The following is a 12,884-nucleotide window of genomic DNA, read 5'->3' on the forward strand; positions in this document are numbered from 1 at the left end:
TTAAATAAAAGTCAAGGACTATGTGATGCAATCCGTTCAAATGTGGATTGCTTGTACAATTTTGTTCTTATGGGAAAGAAAGAAAGTTAAGAAGCAATGGAAAGACCACATCTGAGCAGTAACTCTGGCTTTTGCTACTGGTGTGAGCCTCATGTCCCTAAAAGCCTATTGGAAAGCAGCAATTATAAAAGCCTATTGGAAAGCAGCAATTATACTAGCAGTTTAAGGCTCCATCACCACCAGAATCACTTCTTCCACATGCTGCTAATTCAGAACAGACACAACATAGGCTTCTTTTTGGCCAGAGGGGAATGAAGGCTATCGCAGGCCTTGTCCGGGTCAAAAGAGACTTCCATTACCTTTCCATAAACGTACTGCAGTGGTCTAAATTGACTTCATAGTGGTCAAGGATCAAAAGGTTCCATTGCAGTCATCTGCCTTGGCTTGACAGGATGCTCCTAGGGAGTAGTAGGTCAACGTTGAGTCATCTTTGCTACATGCGTGCATGCTAAGTCATTTCAGTTGTGTCCAACTCTTAGTGACCCCATGGACTGTATAGCCCATCAGACTCCTCTGTCCTTGGGATTCTCCAGGCAAGGTTACTGGAGTGGGTTGCCATGCCTTCCTCCAGGGGATCTTCCCAACCCAGGGATTGAACCCACATCCCTTCTGCCTCCTGCATTGGCAGGCAGGTTCTTTACCACTATTGCCACCTGGGAAGCCCCTTCTTGCTACACGGCTTATCAATGTAACCAGGTCAAGACGCAGAGATCATCTTGGTCTCATTTCTGTGTCCAAGGAAGACATTATCTAAGATGAAAACAGCCAATGTTTTGTGTTTGTGTGTGTGTGAGAGAGAGACAGAGAAAGATTGAGAGTGGCTCATGGCTTGGAAAAGATGTGGCTGGTATCCACATGGAGTCATTAAAAGACAATGGCTATTTTCAGACCGCCTTTCGATTGTGCTTGGTGAAAATGGCTCTAAGCTAAAGATGCTGAAATCTAACATTATCTTTGAAATCGCATGTGATTTATTGCTTTAAGTGCCACCACCAAAGATCTCTAGTGTTTTGGTCGGTCCATTCAGTAGAGGCATTAAAATAACCACAAACTTTTTAGTCTTTATGCCTCTTCCAATGGTCTGGTTCCTGAGGAAGCATTCAGGCCTTCTGGGACCAGTCAATTATGAAATAAAACTATACATCCCCAGTGCTAGGAATACCCAAGGGCCTTGTGGGGGTGGGGTAGAAGAGGGACTATGATTAAATAAATGCACCCTTGGATGAGGTCCCATTGCAAATGGATCTCACAGTTTAATGGGTTATTGTGCCATAAAAAAAGTCTTTGACAGGCTGCCGCTGCTGTTAAGTCACTTCAGTCATGTCCAACCCTTTGCGACCTTATGGACTGTAGCCCACCAGGCTCCTCTGTCTGTGGGATTCTCCAGGCAAAAACACTGCAGTAGGTTGCCATGCCCTCCTCCAGGGGATCTTCCAGACTCAGGGATCAAACCTACATCTCTTACATTTCCTGCATTGACAGGTGGGTTCTTTACCACTCGCGTACCTGGGAAGCCCCTTTGACTGGCTACTGAATACTCTTTTGTCTCTCTATCTTTCCCATGTCCCACAGTTCTGTTACATCACTTTCCTAACAGCTCCTTCCTCCTACACCTTACCTTATTCTATCATTTGCCCATAATCAGCATGTATGGAAGAACTTAGACTCAATAGTGAAACAATATTATCAATATCTAGCAGAATTAAAGAGATTTCTATAACCTTATTTTACTAGGGACTGGCATGGTCCCGGTGAGGACAGTATCTTGGGTTAGGCTTCTGAGAGTAGGAGCTAAAAGAAAATACTTTCTCAAGGAAACCTAGAAGAGAACAAGAGCAATGATGTGCCTAAAACAAGGTCTTGAGCATATTGTTCTGGCCTGAAAAGCTCCTGCTTAAAAAGTCTCCTGATTGTCTTATGGGGGTAACTTTGTACAGAGCAAGTTGCTTTTCTCTTGATGCTTTTAAAATTTTCTCCTTGTTTTTAACTTTTTTTTTCTTTTTTTTTCTCATTTATTTTTATTTGACATATGACTATGTGCCTTCCTGTGGGTCTCTTTGAACTTATATTTTTTGGAACTCTCTGGGCTCCATAGATCTAAGTGTTTGTTTCCTATCCCAGGTTAGGGAAGTTTTCAGCCATTATTTCTTCAAATAAGATTTCTGCCTCTTTCTCTTTCTTCTCCTTCTTGGAGTCATCAAATGCAAATGTTAGTTTATTTGATGTCCTCTCATAAACCCCTTCCCTGGAGAAGGAACTGGCAACCCACTCCAGTATTCTTGCCTAGAGAATCCCATGGACAGAGGAGCCTGGTGGGCTAAGTTAATGGGGTCGCAAAGAGTCGGACACAACTAAGCGACTGACACACAGACACACACACAGACACACACACAAATCCCTTAAGCTATCTTCACTTGTTTTCATTTTTCTTTCTTTGTGCTGCTCTGATTGGGTGAGTTCCACTGCCTTGTCTTCAAGTGACAGAAGATCCTTTCTTCTGCTTCATCTAGTCTGTTGTTGAAACTTTCTATTGTATTTTTCAACTCAGTTACTGTATCATTCAGCTTGTGATTTCTATTTGGTATACTTCCGTCTCTCTGCTGAAGTCCTCACTGTGCTCATTCATTTTTCTCTACAGTTCAGTGAGAATCTTTGTGACTATTTCCTAAATTCTTCATCAGGCAAATTAGTTATCTCCATTTCTTATTCTTTCCTTCAGGACGCGCCCCCCTGTTTCTTCATTTTGCTTGACTCTCTGTGTTGACTTCTTCACGGTGTATAAAACAATCATCTCCTCTAGTCTTGAAGGACCAATCTTGTAGGAGATGAGCCTTGCTGTTCAACACTGCCACTGCTCTTGGTTGTTTCTCAAACCTGTGTGCTTGTCCAAGCAGCCTGTTATACTTTCAGTAGCTTCCAGTAGTTGAAAATGTGCCAAAACCTGCCAGTATCCCAAAGGGGTGGATCTGAACATCTAGATTCAGGTGCTAGAAGCCAGACTTTCAGGCAGCAGCTTTTAAAAGTATGCAGTTATATACAGATCTGTGAGGCTGCAAGCATAAGCCCCACGGGCCACCAGAGCCAGGCAATCTGGAGCCGTCCCCTGGCAGAAGTCACAAATATATCAGGGCTCCAGACTAATGTAGACGCTCCTTTCTGGAAGATGCTGGTGAGCTGGATCAAGACAGAGGGAGAACACAGAGATGGCATCCACAGCCTGCATTCCTCGAGAGAAACGCCACAGTCCGCTAGACATGTGCCAGACATGAAGTCTCCCCCCAGCCCAGAGCTCCAGGACAAGCAGAGAGGCCCCTTCACAGAAAGACTAGGGGCCCGGGCTGTGCCTCAGTGCACTGTCCGTGCAGTGCTCTGGGGCTGGTAGCCTCCCGAGAACCATCTCTCCAGTTGCCACAGTCTCACGGGAATCAGGAACGCAAGCCTCCCTGGCCACCAGAGCTAGGTAATCAAGGGGTATCCCCTGGGGCAGCAGTCACAAAAACTGGGGCACCAGACATAAAAACCACAGGGCCGGACGCACGTAAAGCTCCCCTCCAGGAGAGTGACTCTGAAGATAGTACCCATCCTCCAAGTCCTCTGTAAAGGATCACAGTCAGCGCCTAGATTCCTGGATGTGTGTTTAATTAGAAACCTGCCCCTCAGGCCACAGTCATAATGATTAGTTAATAAGCCTCCTTCACAGACAGACCAGGCCTCTGGGTCTGTTGCCTCTAGCTGTGCCCTGCGGGTGGTGACTATTTAAGAACTCTTTCTCCATTGCTTATGTCCTCTGGGACCCATGAGCATAAGCCCCCCTGGCCACAAGAGCAAGGTGATATAGAGGTGTCCCTGGTGGCAGCCACAGAACTCAGGATACTGGACGGGGGTATGAGCTTCTTCCGTGCGTGCATGCGGGCTCAGTCACTCAGTCCTGTTCAACTCTTAGCAGCCCTACGGACTGTAGCCCACCAGGCTTCTCTGTCCATGGAGTTCTCCAGGCAAGAATATTGGAGCTGGTTGCCATTTCCTACTCCAGGGGATCTTCCTGACCCAGGGATTGAACCCACATCTCTTGTGTCTGCTGCATTAGCAGGCAGACTCTTTACCACTGTGCTACCTGGGAAGCCCACGAGCTTCTTCCTGGGTGACCCTAAATATCACAGCCACACAGGACGAAGAATACAAACTCATCTGACCTCCAGAGCCAGGTGATCAAGAGGTGTCCCTTGGGTGACAACCACGAAAATGAGGGTGCCAGCTACATATAAGGGCTTCCCAGGTGACGCTAGTGGTAAAGTATCCTCCGTCAATGCAGGAAATGCAGGTTTGATCCCTGGGTAGGGAAGATTCCCTGGAGAAGGGCATGGCAACCCACTCCAGTATTCTTGCCTGGAGAATCCCATAGACAGAGGAGCCTGGTGGGCTAGAGTTCATGGGGTCACAAAGAGTCAGACATGACTGACACAACTTAGCACATATTCATATAGAAGCTCCAGATTTAAAGTAAAAAAAGGCTCATTTGCTAATATTAAAGTGCTGGCCTGTGGAGCAGGCATCAAATTTAACTCACATATCAGGGAGCCTGCTGGAACCCTCTGAGAATGGAGACAGGCAGACTATCTTCAAGCTCTTCCTGCCCTGTGCTCAATATTGACTTTTAAGAAATCTATTTTCTTCTTTTGAGGGTATATGTGATGGTTGAAGATTAACATAAATATTCTGGTATGTGCCTGGTATATGTTCAGTATTAAGTGTTACGTATTTTTTCATTAATTACTTCATTTAACGTTTATGACAACCTCAAGAGGTCAGTATATATTACCAACTCCATTTGAAGAGGACAGAGTGAAGTAATATGCCCAAATTCACAGTTAGGAAACAATGATGGAAAAGGTCAAACCCTGGTGCGTTCAATAAATAGTGAGTCAGCCCCTATGACGTCCCAGACACTGTGCCAAGAACCTAGGTGCCAAGGTGATTAGAAACAGATACAGTCTAACCTTCTGTATGATCAGGCCACTCAAGATGGTTGCTCTCTTGCTCTCTGCATGAAAGAAAGAAAGAAAGTGAAGTCTCTCAGTCGTGTTTGACTCTTTGTGACCCCATGGACTGTAGCCCACCAGGCTCCTCCATCCATGGAGTTTTCTAGGCAAGAGTACTGGAGTGGGTTGCCATTTCCTTTTCCAGGGGATCTTCCCAACCTGGGGGTTGAACCCGGGTCTCCCACATTGCAGGCAGATGCTTTACCCTCTGAGCCACTAGGGAGCTTGACCAGTGCCTGCTTCACTTCTACCCTACTCACCTGACTGACCTTCCTTCATACCTGCCCCAAGCCCCAGCCACTGATTGTTCTTATCAAAGGAGCAGGGAGGGGCATGTCCCTCTACTGATTTCCCTGGTGAAAAACAGCCCGCCTGACATCAGTTCCCCTGCAACTGGTAATCTCCCCTTCCCCTCTGGGACCGAACACTGCCCCCATATCCTGCCCGCCACATACTGCACACATCCTGGGTGCCACTCCGGGACTCTGCTTCAGAGGTATAAGCTTACCCATCAATTAAACCACTGATATCTCTGTTGCTGACCCTGGGCTTTCTCTTCCATCTTGAAGTTGGGCAAGCACAGCCCTTATAGGCATGTAGGGTACAGCCCAAAACTTTCATCTACCAAGGAATATAAATAGAAAGAAATTCATTGTATAAACCAACATGTGTTAGAATAGCAGCAAACCTAAGACTAGAAAGAATCACATGGCACTTGCAGAGCCTTTAAAGACAGATTTGACCTAGTCAGGGAGCTTGGGAAATGCTTCCCTGATGTGCCTGGAGAACTGAGAGTTGAAGATCATTATGGGCAGAGGGGACAGTGTGTGCAAAGGTCCTGTGGCAGAAGATAGTAGGAACCATGAGGGACTAAGAGAAAGCCAATGGGATTAAAACAGAGAGATCAAGGGTAAGAATGGGGTCCTGCACAACTGGAGAGGGTGACAGGGCAGGACATGCAGAGCTGCTCCATGGATGAAAAAGAGGAATTTTGCCTTTCTCCAAAGAGCAATGGAACCTCATTGAGCTACTAAATTAGGTATAAATTCTCCTCCTTATTTAGCCAGGGGAAATGAGGTCAAGTAAACACCCACCTTATGGAGAGGGGGAGGAAACAGAAGAAAGAAGGGGATGGTGTTCATGCTTTTTCTTCTTGAGGGTATTGGCCCAGCTCATCATTAGCAAATTGTCTGTGGCAACAAATATGCCATGAAAATCCACAGAGGGCCCAACCTGGCTTCTAAAATGCTTTGCCAATGGAAATTTGCACCAATTCTCATTCTCAAAACAGTTACATGATAAACAGATGAGTTTTATTTGCTTTGTCTACAAACCAACAAATTTTAAAGTGCCTACTCACCCAGGGTGGTTAGTAAAACTAAACATGCATAGGAATCAAACTCAGCAATGGATAACTACTGATTTCCTGCATTTTAAGTTGTTTTGAATGATGTGTGGGGAATGTTCTCTCTCTGTTAAAGGACCCCAGGCCCTTTGAGTTATACAAGAGTTCTTTGTTGTTGTTTAGTCGCTCAGTCATGTCCAACTCTTACAACCCCACAGACTGCAGCAAGCCAGGCTTCCCTGCCCTTCACTATCTCCCAGAGTTTGTTAAAACTCATGTCCATTGAGTCAGTGATGCCATCCAACCATCTCATCCTCTGTCGTCCCCTTCTCCTTCTGCCTTCAATCTTTCCCAAGATCAGGGTCTTTTCTAATGTGTTGGCTCTTCCCATCAGGTGGCCAAAGTGTTGGAGTTTCAGCATCAGTCCTTACAGTGAATATTCAGGGTTGATTTCCTTTAGGATTCACTGGTTTGATCTTCTTCCTGTCCAAGGGATTCTCCCAGCACTGTAGTTCAAAAGCATCAGTGCTTCAGTGCTCAGGGTTCTTAGAAGAAATAAATAAATTAGGCAAAGTTTGGTTTCACTTCTGTTATTGAAGTGAGCATGTGTTCATCAGCTCTGAGATAAAACTGTGGCATAAGAGAAATCACTAGCGTATCTGTGGTTTTCAGCCATTTCTAGTAAAATCAGAAATTCTGTTCTTCCTTATGGTGACTGAACATACTGTTCTGGCTTTAGGAATATTAAGAAGTTTTCAAACCTGATGAGGTTTCTTTATAGATAAAAAAGTGAAAGAGTCTCAAGTCCAGTTCCCTGACTTTGTCCCTGTAAGGACAAAACTCTCCAAACAGGTCTTAAAAGAAGCAGAAATGTAAGGAAAACCAGGAACATTCTAGAAAACAGGTCTTTCCTTCTTTTGGACTTTGAACAGCAGAAAGAACTTCTCTCTGATTCTATGATCTTAATATGCTCTGTTCACATATCTGATGTTCACATATTAATCAGTCAGTAGCTGGTTCCTTGCTGGGCATCTGGGAAACTGCACTCCCCAGTGAACCAGTGAAGTTGCTCAGTCGTGTCCAACTCTTTGCGATCCCATGGACTGTAGCCTACCAGGCGTCCATGGAATTTTCCAGGCAAGAGTACTGGAGTGGGTTGCCATTTCCTTTTCCTTTTCCAGGGGATCTCCCCAACCTAGGGATCGAACCCAGGTCTCCTGCATTGCAGGCAGACGCTTTACCATCTGAGAAACCAGGAAAGCATATTACTTCCTACAAAAATGGCATGATAGTCCTTGTTGCTTCTAGCTGGAAACAGCCATCCTTGACCCTTCTGAGCTGGCCTCTCACAATATCTCCACTCTCTTCTCTGATCTCTCTCCTGCCTTCATGGGGTGGCTTTTTTAAACTTACTTTTATTAATAATTAGAAGACACCTATTCACAATGTTGTGTTTGTTTCTGCCAGACAACAACATGAATCAGCCATAAGTGTACATATATCCCTTCCTTCTTGAGCCTCCCACCCACCTCCCCATCCCACCCCTCTACATCATCACAGAGCACCAAGCTGGGCTCCCTGTGTATACAGCTGCTTCCCTCTAGCTATCTGTTTTACACATGGTAATATGTATATTTCAAATATGTCCACAAGTACTTCCAGATTCCTCCTTCCAAAAGGTGGGACCTAACCTTGAGTGTGGGCTAGACTTCTTGACTCATTTTTAACAAATAGAATATGGTGGCAGATGTGTCTCCTGAAAAATAGGTCATAAAAGACAAGACAGCTTTTTCCTCCCTCTCTTTCTTGGAATACTCACTCTGGGGGAAGCCAGCTGACATGTTGTGATGGTCCATCAGACCCTGTGAAAAGGCCCATGTGTAGGGGATGGAGGCTTCCTGCCAGCAGCCATATGACTGCGCCATCTTGGAACTGAATTCTCCAGTACTAGTTAAACTTCCTGATCCCTGTGTGGCTAAGTTGCTTCAGTTGTGTCCAACTCTTTGTGACCTTACGAACTATAGCCCAGCAGGCTCTTCTGTCTATGGGATTCTCCAGACAGGGATACTGGAGTGGGTTGCCACGACCTCCTCCAGGGGATCTTCCCAACCCTGGGATCAAACCTGAATCTCCTCTGGCTCCTGCATTGCGGGTGGATTTATTACCACTGAGCCACCAGGGAAGCCCTCTCATCCCTGTAGCACCAACCAGATCTTGAATGGTTCTGAACCAGAACCACCTAACTACTCTGCCCCCTAATTCTTGACCCATAGATAATTAAGAAAATAAAGATCTGCTGTTTTAAGTGTATATATTTTGAGATGATTTGTTATATAGAAATAGATAACTAACACACCATATAATAATGGTAACAAAACATTACTCACATTGTTGAGCTTACTGGAACATAATCTCCTTACAGAAAGGAACCGCATCTGCTTGTCTCACCACCAGAACCTCTGTGCACTGGCCCATAGTCAGTATTCAATCCCTGTTTGTTGATTCAATGATTGATAAAACCTTAGTTACATGACTGGTATTGTGTTACTCACTTTGCACATGCTTTCTCATTTAATTCTCACAGTCATTCTATAAAGTGTGGTTTTCATCCCTGTTTTACAGACAAACAATTCAAGGCTTAGCAAGATGATGCAAGTAGATTCTGGCATCCCTGTGACTCCAGGACCTGAGGGTCACATATGAATCTGGGGCCCTTCCCTAGACTGAGGGTCCAGCCACACTGAGTTGTGTTTCTACACTTGATTTCTTAGCAACTAGAGACTTGTTCTTCCCCTTCCTCTCCTTAGAATGCCAGTGACCCAGCCAACATGTGCCAAAGCTCCCAAGGAGTTGTAACTGCCATCAGCCCCGGCAAGAAAGCATGCGAACGGGTTCAGTTGGTTAGGATGGGAAGAGTCAGGTCTGCTTCCAGAGCGAGAAGACAGGCAGGACCTGCACAGGGCGGATAGGAACCAGCCATTGCCTCTCTTAGGTGGCTTCAAACACGTCCAGTCTCCAGTACTGGCAGCGAGGTCCAGGCTGGTTCAGAACCGCAGAAACCAAATGCCCAAACTCAGGGCAAGATCCACAAGACTCTACCTGAATTCTCCAAACACAACACACCCTGGGGATTAAATTCTAAGGATCCAAATCCCTAAATTGCATTCCTGGTCCCTCACTAAGCCTTGATGGAAAAATGTTGAGTTGTTGAAAACAAGGATGAAAGAGATTAACCTAGTAAATCCAACCAACAATCAACAACCAGCCAAACATGTTCCTGCCTAAATACACGTTGTCTTTGTGGTAACCTAGTTTTTCCTTTTAAAACATAAAAATCTGCAGTACCAATGCAATTTATGTAGATCTTGAGAGTTTCATTTTGTGCTGTTTTGGGGGCCTTTTGCTTCATTTCATGAAATGCTGTGGCTCTGAGATTTTTAAGTTTGGAAATAACCTTACCAAACTTTGGTCTTATGACTATATCTAGTCCTACCTTTAAGATGGCTAAATTTTTTTGTGAAAATTAAATTTTGAATAGAGTTCTAGAGGCTTGTATAACCCAGGAGAGAATCTCAGTGAAAGTGAAAGGATTAGTCATTCAGTCATGTCTGATTGTTTGCGACCCCATGAACTCTAGCCCACCAGGTTCCCCTGTACATGGGATTCTCCAGGCAAGAACACTGGAGGGGGTAGCCATATCCTTCTCCAGGGAATCTTCCCAACCCAGGGACTGAACTCATTTCTCCTGCATTGTAGGCAAAATCTTTACCTTCTGACCCACCAGGGAAGTCCAACTCATATCTAGAAGTCTTAAAAAGGTAATGTATTTTGAAGTTTTCCCAATAAGCAGCTTATTTTTCTGGTGAGAAAAGAGGGAAACAGGGAATAACCTTATTTGTTTAAATGTCAAAATAATTTTTAGAAGACTATATAATGACATAGAAAGAAGCTCACTATACACTACAAGTGAGAAATAGTATAACTATTATGATACTCTTACATTAAATATATAGAGAAAAATTTATGTTTACATATGGAAAATATTAGGATAGACATGAAATATTAATAGCCCTCCCATTCTTCCCTCCATCCATCCTTTCCTTCTTCCCAATGTTTCTTTGGCACCTACCATGTGTCAGACAATGACTTATCTTCCAAGTGTCCAAAGATGAGTCAGTTCTGCCCTCAAGTGCCTCAGAGCCCAATGAGAAACTCAGTGAAGTGAACAATCAGAAAAAAACAGATGCATAAAAGGCATCAGAGCATAGTGGCTCTGAGAACTCACCGTTGCAATAAGCATGGATTTAAGTCCAAACCACAGTTTTTCACTTTCTATGTATACTGAAGCAAATTTCTCACTTTTCTAAATTCACTATCCACATGTGCAAGTAGGGATAAAAATACCTACCTCACAGGACAGTTGTAATAAACAGAAAGCATATAAATATGAAGAGCTGAGCATAGACCCGGCTGGAGTAAGCACTGGATAAATGGCCACCATTGGTTTTTATCATAGATGGCCGAGTGGGAACTCAGAGGAAGCTTACAGACTTCTGAAGATCAAAATCCCCCCAAAAAGTGAAGTCACTTAGTCGTGGCCAACTCTTTGCGACCCCATGGACTGTAACCTATCAGGCTGCTCCCACGATATGATTTTCCAGGCAAGAATACTGGACTGGGTTGCCATTTCCTTCTCCAGGGGATCTTCCCAGACCAGGGATCAAACCCAAGTCTCCTGCACTGCAAGCAGATGCTTTATCATCTGAGCCACCAAGGAAGCTAAAATCCCTAAACTCACAGTCAAATGGCTGAACTGAACTAGTAATGATAGCTAGAGTTGGTGTGTTTTGCAAACCCAATCATAGGGCAAAATCTGCCATTTTTACTTTACAAAAATTTCCATAATCTACATCATACATCTCCTGTTTGAAGAGGACACTCTTTTTTTCAAAGCTTTTAGCTTCATCCATGTCTGAGATCTCTTCTGAAAGACACTGAAGTAGCCCCATCCCACAAGGGAAATCTATAACCAGCTCAAAGGCCACCCCAGAGACCCTCAGACTTCCCACATTTCTTCCGTTTCACATGTCCTTTCTCCTTTCATGTTACTTAACATTTTCATTCCTATCATAATTGGCATAATCAGGCTTCCCTGGTGGCGCAGACTGGTAAAGAATCCACCTATAGTGCAGGAGACCTGGGTTCAATCCCTGGGTTGGGAAGATCCCCTGGAGAAGGGAATGGTTACCCACTCCAGTATTCTGGCCTGGGAAATCCCATGGACAGGGCAGCATGGCGGGCTACAGTCCATGGGATCGCAGAGTGGGACACGACTCAGCGACCAACACATAATAATTACAAGAGCTCCTACATCTTACTTTCTAAAGAGGTAGTGTGGTGAGGAAGCCCAGTCCTTGGAGTCAGGCAGCCCCGAATCTGCATCCTGTCGCTAGGAGCCCAGGAACCCTGAGTGAGTCATCTGTGCCAGCCCCTGTCCTTCTGTTTGGCCTGAGAGTGAAAATAACCACCTCGTGGGTTTGTTGTAGAAATGAAGGTCACTAACCCAGTGACCAGTGCTTGGCACATGCTATACAAATATTGGTTTTCTTTCTTTGTCAATAAAGACAATGCATTGACTACATACAGAGACCTGTGTGACGCTCAGTGCCAACATGCCTTCATTCTCTCTTTGTGTAGAGCAAATACGCCTTTCAGAGGCTTTTAAAATTGAAGTCCAGCTGAACTAACTGTGTTTGGAGAGGAAAGTTGTGCACTGAATACTCATTTTATGCATCGTTGGACAGTACTGACAAGAGGGGCCATGAGATTGGTCAAATCGATTTGGTTTCATTTGCTATTTGGGTTTCCTTGGTGGCTCAGATGGTAAAGAATCTGCAATCTGGGAGACTCAGGTTTGATCCCTGGGTCAGGAAGATCCCCTGGAGGAGGGAATGGCTACCTGCTCCAGGATTCTTGTCTGGAGAAGCCCATAGACAGAGGAAACTGGTGGGCTACTGTCCGTAGGGTTGCAAAGATTCTGACGTGACTGAGCAATGAACACTTTCCCTTTCACTTTTTTTCATTCACTGTTATTACCCAACAGTCTGAATGAAAAAGCCTGTTCAGCCAAGTAGTCCTAGTTTCATTAGAAACTATACTAAAATGTTGCAACTGAAAGGTGAAGCGACTCCAAATTAAAGCAAAATGACTCAAAATATTACATTCATCCATTTATGTAGATCCCCACTCATTTGGCAACTAGCAGATACATGTATAACACTATCCTAGAAAAAAAAATGAACAGCAAAAACCCCTGTTCCCACAGAGAATTTGGTAGATAAAATGTCTTTGATCTCTCCTCGCCTTACAGGGCTGCATAGCCTGCCAGCTGCAAATGCTCACAGGTGCTGTCTGTTCCCCCGACACACCTCAGCTCTTTG

Source organism: Cervus canadensis, chromosome 17 (genome assembly GCF_019320065.1).
Source record: "Cervus canadensis isolate Bull #8, Minnesota chromosome 17, ASM1932006v1, whole genome shotgun sequence".
NCBI lineage: Eukaryota > Metazoa > Chordata > Mammalia > Artiodactyla > Cervidae > Cervus > Cervus canadensis.